This window comes from Trachypithecus francoisi, unplaced genomic scaffold (genome assembly GCF_009764315.1).
Source record: "Trachypithecus francoisi isolate TF-2019V2 unplaced genomic scaffold, Tfra_2.0 Lachesis_group2, whole genome shotgun sequence".
NCBI classification, from domain to species: domain Eukaryota; kingdom Metazoa; phylum Chordata; class Mammalia; order Primates; family Cercopithecidae; genus Trachypithecus; species Trachypithecus francoisi.
In genome coordinates, this window is record NW_022681465.1 from 101,167,314 (window position 1) to 101,180,647 (window position 13,334).

General features: G+C 41.3%; 1 protein-coding gene across 1 annotated transcript in view; it reads left to right on the forward strand.

The window, feature by feature from the left end:
• Positions 1-13,334, forward strand: part of CDK7 (cyclin dependent kinase 7) — a 48,346-nt gene that overhangs the window by 1,659 nt on the left and 33,353 nt on the right. The gene's annotated exons all lie outside the window — the stretch shown is intronic.

Below are 13,334 nucleotides of genomic sequence, written 5' to 3' on the forward strand. Positions count from 1 at the left end.
TGCGTAAACTCATATGTTGGGGGCAAGTGTGCCCATCTTTTCGGTCTTCAGAACTATTTGATACCGTGATCTTTCCAAGTCACTGTTTCTGCCTCACCTGCATCCACTCAGTGTGTCGTATCTGTATTTTCTGTGTACAGATTTACCATGAAAGACTTTCGCTAGCATTAACAACATTGATGTTAAGTTTAAAATGAGTTCAGTAGCTTCTTATATTCATTCAAAAGACTTGGGTCGGCTGGCCACGGTGGCTCACACCTGAAATCCCAGCACTTTGGAAGGCCGAGGTGGGCGGATCACTTGAGATCAAGAGATGGAGACCATCCTGGCCAACATGGTGAAACCCTGTCTCTACTAAAAATACCAAAGTTAGCTGGGCGTGGTGGCGCGCGCCTGTAGTCCCAGCTACTCCGGAGGCTGAGGCAGGAGAATCGCTTGAAGCTGGGAGGTGGAGGTTGCATTGTGCCGAGATGGCGCCACTGTGCTCCAGCCTCGTGAGGGAGCGAGACTCCATCTTAAAAAATAAATAAAAAGACTTGGGTCATAATTACATAACTCATGTTCACCTACATTGTTTCATTTAACCTTCAAAACAATCTGTAAAGTGGTTAAAAGTAATCCTATTTTATACTTGAGGTACCTGAGGCTGAGAGATTAGGTGATTTGTCAAGATCACACAGCTAGTAATTGCTGAAGCTAGGATTTAAATCCAGGTGTCCTGATGTTGCTTTTGTTACGGTTGCTACTTTGAATTTGCTTCTCCTCCTTCAAAAACCCTAACTCCTTGGAAGTCATTCATATTTAACATTAATTCCCCCCTTTTTTGGTCATCTTCCAGCTTCCAGGCACTCTCTTGCATTCATTTAAAACCTGACTGACTCTTCTTCTCAGTTATTCTTGCCATTATTATTATTATTGTTATTAAGACGGAGTTTCGCTCTTGTCGCCCAGGCTGGAGTGCAAGGGTGCGATCTCGGCTCACTGCAACCTCTGCCTCCCAGGTTCAAGCGCTTCTCCTGTCTCAGCCTCTGGAGTAGCAGGGACTACAGGCACTGGCCACCATGCCCGGCTAATTTTTATATTTTTAGTAGAGACAGGGTTTCGCCATGTCGGCCAGGCTGGTCTCTAACTCCTGACCTCAGTTGATCCACCCACCTCGGCCTTCCAAAGTGCTGGGATTACAGGTGTGAGCCACCGTGCCTGGCCTTTTTTTTCACTTTTTTACTTTTGTCATGGCCTAGTTTATGTTTTATGATTCACCACTACAGCCTCTCCCTTGTGAAACCCTTAATTCCGAAGAATCTTTCGTCCTCTTTCTTTTGTGGCGGGGGGGGGGCTCTCTCTGTCTCCCAGGTGGAAGTGTTGGAGTTCAGTGGCACAGCCATAGCTCACTGCAGCCACGAACTCCTAGACTAAAGTAACCCTCCCACCCCAGCCTTCAAGGTAGCTGGAACTAAGGACACATGTCACCAAGCCTGGCTTAGTCATCTTTTTAATTCTGTCTCTGGTTCACTATATCATAGCCACACTGACTTTTCTGTCCCTGTACAAATTAAATTCATTCCAGTCCCAGAATCACAGGGTCATTGCATTTGGTCTGGCTTCTTGGTTGGTATATTTTCCCTCTAGAACATGGCATGGCTGATTCCTTATCCAGGTTTCACTCAAATGTCTCCTCCATAGAGGCCTTCTTTGTTCATTCCAGCTAAAACAGATATGCCTCCCTCCTTCCCTTTGCTTTGCTATATTTCTGTCATCGATGTGGCATTTGTCGAAATTTGAAATCCTCCTATGAATTTATTGTCTAATTCCATTCACACTGTACCTAGGGCTATGGCTAGTGCATTTGTAGACACTATTAAAAATGTATTAGCTTGGCCGGGCGCGGTGGCTCAAGCCTGTAATCCTGGCACTTTGGGAGGCCGAGATGGGCGGATCACAAGGTCGGGAGATCGAGACCATCCTGGCTAACATGGTGAAACCCCGTCTCTACTAAAAAATACAAAAAACTAGCTGGGCGTGGTGGCAGGCGCCTGTAGTCCCAGCTACTCAGGAGGCTGAGGCAGGAGAATGGCATAAACCTGGGAGGCGGAGCTTGCAGTGAGCTGAGATCCGGCCACTGCACTCCAGCCTGGGCGACAGAGCGAGACTCCATCTCAAAAAAAAAAGTATTAGCCTTTCGGCTGGGTGCGGTGGCTCATGTTTGTAATACCAGCACTTTGGGAACTCAAGGCAGGCAGACCACCTGAGGTCAGGAGTTCGAGACCAGCCTGGTCAACATGGTGAAACCCCTGTCTCTACTAAAATACAAAAATTAGCCAGGCATGGTACCCCTGCTAGTCTCCTGGCCTCAAGTGATTGTCCTGCCTAGGCCTCCCTAATTGCTGAGATTACACCTGTGAGTCACTATACCTGGCCTATTTCTTGAGGTGTTTTTTTCCCCCAGTTTTAGACGTTGTATATACTTTCTACTATGAACATTGAGGATTTGGTGTTGTAGACCTTATTCCAACACTCATAATTTCTACTCCCATTCATTTGCTAGCATGTGTTTAATTTTATAAAAAGGGAAGGAATCATTAAATAAGCTACTCTGTACTCATTCACCTGTTGTGTCTTGGACTTTAGAAATACTGATTATCTCACCCTTTTAAAAAGATTATGTGGAATTTGTTTCCCAATTTATTTAACCAATCCCCTATTGATGGCCTTTTGGGTTATATCTTAATTTTCAGTGTGTGTCTCAAATCTGTGTATCTCAAAACAATATGTAGTATTGCATACTTTTTTTTCCTTTTTCTTTTTTATTTTTGAGACAGCAACTTGCTGTGTGTTTCCCTGGCTGCAATGTAGTGGCACAATCATAACTCACTGAAGCCTTGACCTCTTGGTCTCAAGCATTCTGTCTGCCTCAGCCTCCCAACCAGCTAGGAGTACAGGTGCATGCCACCATGCCCCACTAAATTTTTCCTTTTTTTGTAAAGACAAGGTCTCACTATATTGACTAGGCTGGTCTTCAACTCCTGGGCTCAAGTGATCCTTCTACCTTAGTCTCCCAGTGTGCTGAGATTACAGGTGTGAGCCACTGTACTCAGCCAGTATTGCATACTTTAAGCTATATATGTATATTTGGTATATTCTTCTGCACCTTGTTTATTTTTATTTTTATTTATTTATTTATTTTTTATTTTTTATTTTTATTTTTATTTTATTTTTTTTTTTGAGACGGAGTCTCGCTCTGTCGCCCAGGCTGGAGTGCAGTGGCCAGATCTCAGCTCACTGCAAGCTCCGCCTCCCGGGTTTACGCCATTCTCTCGCCTCAGCCTCCCGAGTAGCTGGGACTACAGGCGCCCGCCATCTCACCTGGCTAATGTTTTGTATTTTTTTTTTTAGTAGAGACGGGGTTTCACCGAGTTAGCCAGGATGGTCTCGACCTCCTGACCTCGTGATCCACCCGTCTCGGCCTCCCAAAGTGCTGGGATTACAGGCTTGAGCCACCGCACCCGGCCTATTTATTTATTTTTTGAGATGAGGTCCTGCTCTGTCACACAGGCTGGAATGCAGTAGCGTGATCTTGGCTCACTGCAACCTCCACCTCCCAGGCTCAAGCAGATCTCCTGCCACAGCCTCTCAACTGCTGACCTCAGGTGATCCGCCCACCTTGGCCTCCCAAAGTTCTGGGATTACAGGTGTGAGCCACTACACCCAGCCTGCAACTTGTTATTCTGAGTCAACATTATTTCCGAAATCCTCTGTATCATATGATACATGTAGATCCAATTGATTCATGCTCATTTATTGTTTCCATCCATTGTTTCCATTATGTATCTACACTGAAATTTTCTATCCAAACTCTTGTTGATAAACATTTAGGCTGCTTTTTAATGTTTTCCTCTAATACATTACTTCTCTGGGTAGTCATCTGTGGGTCATCTTGTATGCTGGTTTGAGTTTCTCTAGAGAATGTATCTGTAATTGAAACAAATTATGAATTGTTGCTTCAGAGTATCACAACCATCAGCTTCACCAAATTGTTCTCCAGAATGATTGGACCAGTTCACTGTCCCACCACATTCTCAACATCATTTGCATTGTCAGACTTTAAAACATTTGTCAATTACATAGATTGAAAATGATATGTACTTATTGTTTCAATTAACATTTCTCTGATTACTGGTAAAGTTCATCATCTTTTCTTACACTTACTGGCTTCTTAGATTTTCTCCTGTTTTTCTGTTGGATTACTTACTTTTTTTTGTCATATTGATTTATTGGACTTATTCATACTTTTTGTTTTTTTAATAGAGACAAGGTTTCACTTTGTTGTCCACGCTTGTGTCAAACTCCTGGCCTTAACCAATCCTCCAGCATCAGCCTCCCAAAGAACTGGAATTACAGGTGTGAGCCACAGCAACCAGCCAGAATTCTTTTATGTTCTGGATATTGATCCTTTGTCAGAAATATACATTGCATATATCATCTCCCAGTCTTTGGCAAGACTTTTAGTTTATTTATGGTATCTTTGAGGTACTGAAAGTTAAAATTTTAATATGATTGAATTTGTTAATTTTTTTCAAACCTTCAAAGGCTTCCTTTTTTTGTACTTTCCTGTTTCTGGATTACAAAGAATTTTCCTGTATTTTCTTCTAAAATTTTTTAAATGTTGATTTTAATACTTAGATCTTTATTTCGTCAACAAGTTTTTTCTTTGTTGTATGATATGAGGATCCAGTATTTTTTCTTTTTTTTCTTTTTGAATAGAGATAGGGTCTTTCTGTGTTGGCCAGGCTGGTCTTGAATTCCTGGCCTCAAGCCATCCTCCTGCCTCAGCCTCCCAAAGTGCTTGGATTACAGGCTTGAGCCACTGTGCCTGGCTAAGATTGAGTATTTTTTCTCCAGTTGTCCCAGTGCCATTAATAGTCTGTCATTTTCCCAATGAGTTGTAATGCCAAATTCCCCATACCCTTGCCATACCAAGTTCCAGTATTGGAACTTAGGTCCAATTTCTGGGCACACTATTCTTTTCCAGTGGTAGGTTTATTTTTTGTTTTGTTTTGTTTTTCCCATTGCTGCTGAAATACGACAGTGTCTTTAATAAGTCTTAAAATCTGTTAACTCCCATATACCTCGTTTTTCTTCTTCAGAATCGTTTTGGCTACTCTATGAGACAATTGGGAAATCTGAATCAGGAAAATTTGAATAGGAACTAGACATTAGATGTTACTATAGCATTATTGTTAATTTTGTTAGGTGTGTCAAAATGCATAGTTATGTAAGAATGTCCGTATTTTAGAGATGCTTACGTAAGTATATTGGAGTGAAATGGCATGAAGTCTGGGGTTTTAAAATATTTTAGCCAACAAAAAGAGGAGGTTGGATGAATGAAGTAAGTGTGGCAAAATACTGGTCACTGTTGAATCTGGGTGATGGAGTAGAGGGCTTTATGAAATTACTCTATTTTTTATTATGTGTGGAAAATGTAAGAATTTTAAAATCCACCGTTCTTAGCTCCTTCCTTTTCTTTCTTTTTTTTTTTTTTTTGTTTGAGACAAGAGTCGCCCTCTGTTGCCAGGCTGGAGTGCAATGGTGCAATCTGGTACTCTGCAACCTCTGCCTCCCAGGTTCAAGCAGTTCTCCTGCCTTAGCCTTCCCAGTAGCTGGGATTACAGACACGTGCCACCATGCCCAGCTAATTTTTTTGTATTTTTAGTAGAGACAGGGTTTCACCATGTTGGCCAGGATGGTCTGTATCTCCTGACCTCAAGTGATCTGCCTGCCTCGGCCTCCCAGAGTGCTTGGATTACAAGTGTGAGCCACTGTGCCTGGCCTCTTTTTTATTTTATTTTTTTTTTATTTTTTTTTTTTTTTATTTTATTTTTTTTTTTTTTTGAGGCGGAGTCTCGCTCTGTCGCCCAGGCTGGAGTGCAGTGGCACGATCTCGGCTCACTGCAAGCTCCGCCTCCTGGGTTCACGCCATTCTCCTGCCTCAGCCTCCTGAGTAGCTGGGACTACAGGCGCCCGCCACCACGCCCGGCTAATTTTTTTGTATTTTTAGTAGAGACGGGGTTTCACCATGGTCTCGATCTCCTGACCTTGTGATCCGCCCGTCTCGGCCTCCCAAAGTGCTGGGATTACAGGCGTGAGCCACCGCGCCCGGCCTCTTTTTTATTTTTGAGTAGTACTCCTTGTGTGCATGTACCACATTTTCTTTATTCATTCATTTGTTTGACGGACGCATAGATTGCCTCTAAATCTTGGCTATTGTGAATAGTGCTGCAATAAACATGGGAGTTAAGATATCTCTTGGACATACTGAATCCGTTGGCATATATACATAGTAATGGAGTTGCTGGATCATATGATAGCTCTATTTTTAGTTTTTTGAGGAACCTCTAAACTGTCCTCCGTAGCAGTTACACTAATTTACATTCCCACCAACAGTGTACCTAGGGTTTCCTTTTCGCCACATCCTCACCAGGATTCATCCTTATCTTTTGGATAAAAGCCATTTAAACTTAGGTGAGATGATCTCTCATTGCAGGTTTTGTTGTTTTTGTTTTTGTTTTTGAGACAGTCTCACTCTGTCACCCAGGCTGGAGTTCAGTGGCACGATCTCGGCTTACTGCAACCTCCGCCTCCCGGGTTCAAGCAATTCTCCTGCCTCAGCCTCCTGAGTAGCTGGGGTTACAAGTGCGCACCACACCACCGCACTGGCTAATTTTTGTGTTTTTAGTGGAGACGTGGTTTCACCATGTTGGCCAGGCTGGTCTCAAACTCCTGACCACGTGATCTGCCTGCCTCAGCCTCCCAAAGTGCTGGGATTACAGACATGAGCCAGCGGCCCCAGCCCTCATTGTAGTTTTCATTTTCATTTTTCTGATGCTCAGTGATGTTGAGCACCTTTTCATATGCTGTTTGCCATCTGTGTGTCTTCTTTTGAGAAATTATCTATTCAGATCTTTTGCCCATTTTTAAATTGGATTATTAGATTTTTTTCATATAGAGTTGTTTGAGCTCCTTATCTATTCTGGATATTAATCCCTTATCAGATGGATAGTTTGCAAATATTTTCTGTCATTCCATGGGTTTTCTCTTCACTGTGTTGTTTCCTTTTTTCTGCAGAAGCATCTTAACTTGATGTGATCCCATTTGTCCACTTTTGCATTGGTTGCCTGTGCTTGTTGGGTATTACTCAAGACCTCTGCCCAGTTCAATGTCCTGGAGAGGTTTTCCAGTGTTTTCTTTTAGTAATTTCATAGTTTGAAGTCTTCAATTTAAGTCTTTAATCCATTTTGATTTGATTTTTGTATATGATGAGAGATATGGGTCTAGTTTCATTCTTCTGCCTATGGATATCCACTTTTCCCAGCACCACTTATTTATTTTGTTTGCAGTAAAGAAAGAGTTTAATTGTCAGAGGGCCAACCAAGTGAGGAAGACAGTAGATAATTCTCAAATCTGCCTCCCTGAGAATTCGGAGGTGAGGTTTTTTTCAAGGGTAGTTTGGTAGGCAGTGGGCTAGGGAATGGGGAATGCTGATTGGTTGGGTCTTGGATAAAATCATAGGGAGTTGAAACTGTCGTCTTGCCCTGACTCAGTGCCTGAGTAGGGGTCACAGAACCGGTTCAGTCAGTTTCTTCATATGGGCTCCTGGTCCAACTATCAAAATGCAAGATCTGAAAGAAACCCCAACTACCAGTTTTATGTTTTACGATAGTGACGTTATCTATAGGAGCAATTGTGGAGGTTACAAAATTCTTGTTATCTTTGGCTACATAACTCCTAAACAATAATTTTAACCTCGTGTAATTTTACAAAGATGCTTTTAGTCTCTGAGCAAGGAGTGGGTTAATTTTGGGAAAGGACTGTTATCATCTTTGTTTTACAGTTAAACTCTACACTGAATTTCTCCCATAGTTAGCATTGCCAACACTCAGGAATGAGCAAAAAGCTTGTGAGGTTAAAAGCAAAGATAGGGCCAGGTGCAGTGGCTCACGTCTGTAATCCCAGCACTTTGGGAGGCTGAGGTAGGTGGATCACCTGAGGTCGGGAGTTCCAGACCAGCCTGACCAACATGGAGAAACCCCGTCTCTACTAAAAATACAAAATTAGCCTGGTGTGGTGGTGCATGCCTGTAATTCCAGCTACTCAGGAGGCTGATGCAGGAGAATTGCTTGAACCCAGGAGGTGGAGGTTGCGGTAAGCTGAGCTTGTACCTTTGCACTCCAGCTTGGGCAACAAGAGCAAAAACTCTGTCTCAAAAATAAAAATAAAAAAAGCAAAGATGGAGTCAGCTATGTCAGGTTTTGCTCACTGTTGTAATTTTTGCAAAGGTAGTTTCAAAAATATGCCTCTTTGGCATATTGATTATTGTGAGCTGGTTATCCTGAGAAGCTGCAGATACAGGAGTAGGTCTGTAAAGCTGTCCTTTTTTAAGGGAAGTGTACGTTTGTAAAGGAGTATCTCTTTGACAGGGTGTCTCCTTCTCTGCACCAGGAAGAGAAGAAAGACTAAATCTCTAGAGACTATTAATGCAGAAGGCATCAACTTAAATCTGTACAGCAAACCTAACCTCTGCTTAAGGCATAGCACCATTTATTGAAGGAACTGTCTTTGCCTCATTGTATGTTGTTGGCACCATTGTTGAAAATGAGTTTGCTGTAGATGTATGGATTTTTTTCTGGGTTCCCTATTCTGTTCCACTGGTCTCTGTGTGTGTTTTAATGCCAATACCATGCTTTTTTTGTTATTATAGCTTTGTTGTATGAAGTCGGGTAATGCGATTCCTCCCTTTTGTTCTTTTTTCTTAGGATAACTTTGGCTATTCTGAGTCTTTGTGGTTCTACACAAATTTTAGGATTGTTTTTCCTGTTTCCATGAGGAGTGTCATTGGTATATTGATAGAGATTACATTGAATCTGTAGATTGCTTTAGGTTGTATGGGCATTTTAACAATATTGATTCTTCCAATCCATGAATATGAATTATCTTTCCATTTTTTTTGGTGTGTTGTCTTTAGTGTCTTTCACCAATGATGGTGTTTTGTTTTGTTTTGTTTTGTTTTGTTTTGTTTTCCCGCGACAGAGTCTCGCACTGTTGCCTAGGCTGTAGTGCAGTGGTGCGATTTCAGCTCACTGCAACCTCCGCCTCCCAGGTTCACGCCATTCTCCTGCCTCAGCCTCCTGAGTAGATGGGATTACAGGCGCCCTCTACCACACCCAGCTAATTTTTTGTATTTTTAGTAGAGACGGGGTTTCGCTATGTTAGCCAGACTAGTCTCGAACTCCTGACCTCGTAATTCACCCGCCTTGGCCTCCCAAAGTGCTGGGATTACAGGTGAGAGCCACCGCACCTGGCCAATAGCTTTTATTTTAGAGAACTTTCACTTAATTTGGTTAATTCCTAGATATTTAATTTTATTTGTAGCTGTTGTGAAGGGGATTACTTTCTTGATTTCTTTTTCAGATTGTTCTATATGCCCACAGTGAACACAAAAATTAGGGTTACTGATTTTTTTTTTTTTTTTTTTTTTTTTTTTTTTTTGAGACAGAGTCTCACTCTGTCACCCAGGCTGGAGTGCTCTGGCCGGATCTCAGCTCCCTGCAAGCTCCACCTCCCGGGTTCATGCCATTCTCCTGCCTCAGCCTCCCGAGTAGCTGGGACTACAGGCGCCGCCACCTTGCCCGGCTAGTTTTTTTGTAGTTTTTAGTAGAGACAGGGTTTCACCGTGTTAGCCAGGAATGTCTCGATCTCCTGACCTTGTGATCCGCCCGTCTCGGCCTCCTAAAGTGCTGGGATTACAGGCTTGAGCCACCGCGCCCGGCCAGGGTTACTGATTTTTGTATGTTGATTTTTGTATGCTGCAACTTTTGTGAATTATCAGTTCTAGTCGTTTTTTGGTGGAGTCTTTAGGTTTTCCCAAATATAAGATCATATCGTCTGCAAATAAGAAGAATTTGACTTCTTCCTTTCCAATTTGAATGCCCGTTATTTCTTTCTCTTGTCTGCTTGCTCTAGCTAGGACTTCCAGTACTATATTGAATAACAGTGGTGAAAGTGGGCATCCTTGGTGTGCTCTAGCTCTTAAAGGAAATCAGTTTTTCCCCATTCGGTATACTGGCTGTGGGTCTGTAGTATACGACTTTTATTATGTTGAGGTATGTTCTTTCTGTACCCAGTTTTTTTTAAAGAGTTTTTATCATGAAGTGATGTTGGATTTTATCAAATGCTTTTTCAGCATCAATTGAAATGATTATATAGTTTCTGTCCTTCATTTGTTGATATATCACGTCGATTGATTAGCATATGTTGAACCATCCTTGCATCCCCAGGATAAATCCCACTTGGTCATGATGAATGATCTTTTTATGTGTTGTTGAATTCAGTTTGCTAGTATTTCTTTGAGGATTTTTACATCAATGTACATCAGGGATATTGGCCTGTAGTTTTCTTATTTTGATGTGTCTTTGTCTGATTTTGGTATCAGGGTAATACTGGCCCCATAGAATGAGTTTGGAAGTGTTTACTTCTTCTCTGTTTTTTGGAATAGTTTGAGTAGTATTGGTATTAGCCCCCTCCCCTCCTCGCCCTCCCCTTCCCCTCCCTTCCCTTTTCCTTTTCTCTCTCCTTCCCCTCCCCTCCCCTACCCTCTTCTCTTTTTTTTTGTCTCGCTCTGTTGCCCACCGAGGCCTGGAGTGCAGTGGCGTGATCTCAGCTCATTGCAACCTCCACCTCCTGGGTTCAAGTGATTCTCCTGCCTCAGCCTCCCAAGTTGCTGGGATTACAGACATGCACCACCACACCTGGATACTTTTTATATTTTTAGTAGAGATGGGGTTTCACCATGTTGCCCAGGCTGGTCTCGAACTCCTGACCTCAAGTGATCTGCCTGCCTCGGCCTCCCAAAGTGCTGGGATAACCACTGTGCCCAGCCTAGCCCTTCTTCAAATGTTTGGTAAAATTTAGCATTGAAGCCATCAGGTCTTGGGCATTTTGCTGGGAGATTTTTTTTATTATAGCGTCAATCTCATTACGTGTTAATGGCTTGTTTAGGTTTTCAGTTTCTTCATGGTTCAATCTTGGTAGGTTGTATGTGTCTAGGAATGTATCTATTTCTTCTAGGTTTTCCAGTTTCTTGGCGTATAGTTACTCATAGTAGCCACTAATGATCCTTTGGATTTCTGCGGTATTGGTTGCAATGTCCCCTTTTCTCACATCTGATTTTATTTATTTGCATCTTCTCTCCTTTTCTTTTAGTCTAAAGGTTGGGTAAGTTTTTTTAGTGGTCAGGGTTTTTATTGGGACTGGTCATGCAGGCATTTTCTGCCTAGCATGTATCAAAAATCCATACTCAAATCATGGCGGAAGGTGAAAGGGAAGCAAGGCACTTCTTCTTATGGTGGCAGGAGAGATTTTTTTTTTTTCTAGAGCAGGAGTGGAAGTTTGTTTGTTTATTTATTTTTTGAGATGGAGTCTCACTCTGTCACCAGGCTGTAGTGCAGTGGCGTGATCTCGGCTCACTGCAAACTCCACCTCCCAGGTGATTCTCCTGCCTCAGCCTCCTGAGTAGCTGGGATTACAGGTGCGCACCACCACGCCCGGCTAACTTTTGTGTTTTTAGTAGAGATGGGGTTTCACCATGTTGGCCAGGATGGTCTCGAACCACCTTGTTATCTCCCTGCCGCGGCCTCGCAAAGTGCTGGGGTTACAGGTATGAGCCACTGTGCCTGGCCGGAAGTTTATTAAAAAGCTTTAGAGTAGGAAAGAAATGAAAGTGCACTTGGGAGAGATCCAAGTGGGCAACTTGAAGAACATGTGTCCAATTTTGATGGTCTTTTCAAAACACCAACTTGTTATTTTGTTGATCTTTTGTATATTTTTTTGTTTCAATTTCATTTATTTCTGCTCTGATTTTTATTATTGTCTTCTAACTTTGGGATTGGTTTGCTCTTGCTTAAGTTCTTTAAGATGCATCATTGTTTATTTGAAGGTTTTTTTTTTTTTTTTTCGTGTAGGCAGTTATAACTATAAACTTTCCTCTGAGTACTGCTTTCTCTGTATCCCAAGGTTTTGGTATGTTGTGTTTCCATTATCATTTCTTTCAAGAAATTTTTCAATTTTCTTCTTCATCTATTCATTGACCCACTGGTCATTCAGGAGTGTATTGCTTAATTTTCATGTGTTACATAGTTTCTAAAATTCCTCTTGTTATTGATTCTGGTTTTATCCCATTGTGGTCAGAAAAGATACTTGATATGATTTCCGTTTTTTGCAAGGTTTTAAGACTTGTTTTGTGGCCTAACATATGGTCTGTCCTTGAGAATCATTCATTTGCTGAGGAGAAGAATGTTTAATCTGCAACCATTGGATGACATTTTCTATAAATATCTATTAGGTCCATGTGGTCTGTGGTGTGGATTAAGTCTGGTGTGTCTTTGTTGATTTTCTGCATTGATCTGTCCAGTAGTGAAAGTGGGCTGTTGAAGCCTCCAGCTATTATTATATGGGGTTTGCCTCTCTCTTTAATGCTAAAAATATTTTATATATCTGAGTGCCACATTGTTGGGTGCATATATTTAATTTTTCTATCCTCTTACTGAATTGACACCTTTATCATTATATAGTGACTTTGTCTCATTTTATAGTTTTTGCTTGAAATCTGTTTTATTTAATATAACTACTCCTGTTCTTTTTTGGTTTCCATTGGCAGTGAATATCTTTTTCCATCTCTTTATTTTCAGTCTGTGTGTGTCTTTAAAGTTAAAGTGTTTCTTGTAGGCAACAGATCATTGGGACTTCCTTTTTTTTTTTTTTTTTCTCTTCTTTAATCCATTCAGTCACTCTGTGCCTTTTGATTGAAGAGTTTAGCCCATTTATATTCAGTAATATTATTGATAAGTAAGAACTTTTATTCCTACCATTTTGTTATTTGTTTTCTGGTTGTTTTGTGGTCTTTTCTTCCTTCTTTCCTTCCTTCCTGTCTTCCTAGTAGTAAAGGTGATTTTCTCTGGTGGCATGTTTTAATTTCTTAATTTTTATTTTTTGTGTATCTATTGTATGTTTTTAGATTCGAGGTTACATCAGGCTTGCAAATAATATAACCCATTACTTTAAACTGATGACAACACTGATTACATAAACAAACCAACAAGCAAAAAGAAAACTAATAAAAACTCTACGTTTTAACTTTGTCTCCCCACTTTGTTGTACTATGTCTTGAACAATTGTTATTGTTTTTGATTGTTTCATGTTTTTATCTTTCTGCTGGATATGAGTAGTTTACATACAGCAATTACAGTGTTATCATATTATGTGTTTTTCTGTGTACTTACTAT